Source organism: Triticum dicoccoides, chromosome 7B, assembly GCF_002162155.2.
Source record: "Triticum dicoccoides isolate Atlit2015 ecotype Zavitan chromosome 7B, WEW_v2.0, whole genome shotgun sequence".
NCBI classification, from domain to species: domain Eukaryota; kingdom Viridiplantae; phylum Streptophyta; class Magnoliopsida; order Poales; family Poaceae; genus Triticum; species Triticum dicoccoides.
Window position 1 is genome coordinate 613,259,049 of NC_041393.1, and position 4,341 is coordinate 613,263,389.

The following is a 4,341-nucleotide window of genomic DNA, read 5'->3' on the forward strand; positions in this document are numbered from 1 at the left end:
GAAACTGGTTCGCGGCTAAGCCCCCGAGTGGGAGAATTTCTCTCCACTCGGAGTAGTTTTTTAACTTAGGCGAAACTGGTTCACGGCTAAGCCCCCGAGTGGGAAGATTGCTCTCACTCGGAGTAGATTTTGAACTTAGGTGAAACTGATTCGCGGCTGAGCCCCCGAGTGAAAGGATTGCTCTCACTTGGAGTAGGTTTTTAACTTAGGCGAAACTAGTTCGCAACTAAGCCCCAGAGTGGGAGGATTGCTCTCCACTCGGCGTAGTTTTTTAACTGAGGCAAAACTGGTTCGCGGCTAAGACCCTGAGTGAGAGGATTGCTCTCACTTGGGGTAGGTTTTTAACTTATAGGCGAAACTGGTTCACGTCTATGCCCCCGAGTGATAGGATTGCTCTCACTCGAAGTAGGTTTTTAACTTAGACGAAACTGGTTCGCGGCTAAGCCCCCAAGTGAGAGGATTGCTGTCACTCAGAGTAGATTTTTAACTTAGGCGAAATCGGGTTCCACAGCTAAGCCACCCACTGGGGGATTTCAACACATGCTTATGCGAAATACAATCATTAAGAGACTGCAGTAATCATGTCTTGATAAACAATCGACCAAGTACTTTTATTACATCTTGACAATCCGGCTGTCAACTATAAAAACGACGAAGAAGATCTGCGTTCCAGGAGCGCGGTTCATCTTTCTTCCGAGCTAGGTTGTAAAGGTGATATACTCCATTCTGAAGCACCTTGGTAATGATGAAGGGGCCTTCCCATGCAGGGGAAAGCTTGTGCGGTTAGTGCTGATCCACTTGGAGCACCAGGTCTCCTTCTTGAAATGCTCGACCCTTGACGTTTCTTGCATGGAATCGATGAAGATCTTGTTGATAGATAGCCGATCGGATCAAAGCCATCTCCCGTTCTTCTTCTAGGAGGTCCACTGCATTCTGACGCGCTTGCTCTGCCTCAGATTCTGAATAAAGTTCCACTCGGGGAGCATTGTGAAGCAGATCACTCGGCAGCACAGCTTCAGCTCCATACACCATGAAGAAGGGGGTTCGGTTGGTGGATCGGTTGGGAGTTGTCCTCAATCCCCACAAAACAGACAGCAGCTCAGTCACCCAAGCCCCAGCTGCGTGTTTGAGGTCGCGCATGAGTCTAGTGAGGAAGTCCTGGATTAGGGGGTGTCCGGATGACCGGACTATAACCTTTGGCCGGACTCCTGGACTATGAAGATACAAGATTGAAGACTTCGTCCCGTGTCTGGATGGGACTTTCCTTGGCGTGGAAGGCAAGCTTGGCGATACGGATATGTAGATCTCCTCCCATTGTAACCGACTCTGTGTAACCCTAGCCCTCTCTGGTGTCTATATAAACCAGAGGGTTTTAGTCCGTAGGACGAACAACAATCATACCATAGGCTAGCTTCTAGGGTTTAGCCTCTCTGATCTCGTGGTAGATCAACTCTTGTACTACCCATATCATCAATATTAATCAAGAAGGAGTAGGGTTTTACCTCCATCGATTGGGCCCGAACCCGGGTAAAAACATCGTGTCCCTTGTGTCATGTTACCATCCGCCTAGACGCATAGTTCGGGACCCCCTACCCGAGATCCACCGGTTTTGACACCGACATTGGTGCTTTCATTGAGAGTTCATCTGTGTCGTCATCTTTAGGCCCTGTGGCTCCTCCAATCATCAACAACGATGTGGTCCAGGGTGAGACTTTTCTCCCCGGACAGATCTTCGTATTCGGCGGCTTTGCACTGCGGGCCAATTCGCTTGGCCATCTGGAGAAGATCGAAAGCTACGCCCCTGGCCATCAGGTCAGATTTGGAAGTTTGAACTACACGGCTGGCATCCGGGGAGACTTGATCTTTGACGGGTTCGAGCCACAGCCGAGCACGCCGCACTGTCACGATGGGCATGATCTAGCTCTGCCGCCGAACAGTGCCCAGGAGGCCGCCCCAGTGTCTGCTCCGACCCTTAGCTCGGAGCCGACTGCGTCAATCGAGGACGGGTTGCTGGACACCGCCTCGGGGGCTGCAATCTCTACGGCGATCGAGCCGAACACCATCCTTGTCCTTTGCAAAGCTCGTGACTCCAAGGTGCCGGACTCCTTTCCGGACTCCGAACCTTCCGCGCCCCTGCCGATCGAACCCAATTGAGCGCCGATCATGGAGTTCGTCGCCGCGGACATCTTTCAGCACTCGCCCTTCGGCGACATTCTGACTTCACTTAAGTCTCTCTCTTTATTAGGAGAGCCCTGGCCGGACTATGGTCAGCAAGGTTGGGATGCGGATGACGAAGAAATTCTAAGCCCACCCACCACCCACTTCGTAGCCACTGTCGATGATTTAACCCACATGCTCGACTTCGACTCCAAAGACATCGGCGGTATGGACGCCGATGCAGGAGATGACCAAGAACCAGCGCCTATAGGGCACTGGAAGGCCACCTCGTCATATGACATATACATGGTGGACACCCCAAAAGAAGGGAATGACGATGGGACAACGGAGGATGACCCCTCCAAGAAGCAGCCTAAGCACCGACGTCAGCGGCACCGCTCTAAATCCCGCCAAAGCAAAAACGACGATTCCGGCATGGGAGATAATAACACCCCGAACAGTGCCGAAGACAACCCCCTCCAGCAGGATTCAGCACAGGAGGATGGAGAAGCTAGACCTCATGAGAGAGTGGCAGACAGAGAGGTAGAGGACGATAATAACATGCCTCCCTCCGAAGACGAGGCAAGCCTCGACGATGACGAATTTGTCGTGCCTGAGGATCCCGTCGAACAAGAGCGTTTAAAACGCAGGCTTATGGCCACGGCGAGCAGCCTCAAGAAAAAACAACAGCAGCTTAGAGCTGACCAAGACTTGCTAGCCGACAGATGGACTGAAGTCCTTGCGGCCGAAGAGTACGAACTCGAACGCCCCTCCAAGAGCTACCCAAAGCGCAGGCTGCTACCCCGATTAGAGGAGGAAGCACCTAAACCTACATCACCAGCGCACGACGTGGCCGACCGGCCACCTCGTGGCCGCGACAGAGAGGCCTCTCGGTCATCCAATCAAGCCGCACCCCGGCGTTTGCTCAAAAAATACCAAGGCACGGGGAAATGCGCCAGACCTGCGAGATATATTGGAGGACAAGGCAAGGCAAACAAGATCGATCTACGGATCACGTGGGCGCCCCATGACACGTGATGATAACCGTCACGCCGGATATGGCAAATACGGCCAGGCCGAACACAACAGACAAAGCTCATTTGAGCTACGTCGTGATATAGCCTAGTACAGAGGCGCCGCACACCCACTATGCTTCACAGATGAAGTAATGGATCATCAAATCCCCGAGGGTTTTAAACTCGTAAACATCAAATCATACGATGGCACAACAGATCCTGCGATATGGATCGAGGATTATCTCCTTCATATCCACATGGCCCGCGGTGATGATCTACACGCTATCAAATACCTCCCACTAAAGTTTAAAGGACCAGCTCGGCATTGGCTTAACAGCTTGCCAGCAGAGTCAATTGGTTGCTGGGAGGACCTGGAAGCCACATTCCTCAACAATTTCCAGGGTCCCTATGTGCGACCACCAGACGCCGATGACCTAACCCACATAATTCAGCAGCCAGAGGAATCGGCCAGACAATTCTGGACACGGTTCCTAACCAAGAAAAATCAAATAGTCGACTGTCCGGACGCAGAGGCCCTCGCAGCCTTCAAACATAACATCCGGGATGAATGGCTTGCCCGACACCTAGGACAGGAAAAGCCGAAATCCATGGCAGCCCTCACAACACTCATGACCCGCTTTTGCGCGGGAGAAGACAACTGGCTAGCTCATAGTCATAACATGACCAAGAGCCCTGGTAATTCAGATACCAAGGACAACAATGGCAGGTCGCGTCGCAACATGCACAAGCGCTGTATTAACGGCGACAATGCTGAGGATACGGGAGTTAATGCCGGATTCAGAGGCTCTAAACCCAGTCAGCGGAAAAAGCCATTCAAAAGAAATACTCCGGGCCCGTCCAGTTTGGACCGAATACTCGATCGCTCGTGCTACATACACGGCACCCCCGAAATACCAGCCAATCACACCAACAGGGATTGTTGGGTGTTCAAGCAGGCATGCAAGTTAAGTGCCGAAAGCAGAGACAAGGGGCTGCACAGTGATGACGAGGAGGAGCCCCGGTCGCCGAACAATAGGGGACAGAAGGGCTTTCCCCCACAAGTGCGGATGGTGAACATGATATACGCAACCCACATCCCCAAAAGAGAGTGGAAGCGTCCACTCAGGGACGTATATGCATTGGAGCCAATCGCCCCAAAGTTCAACCC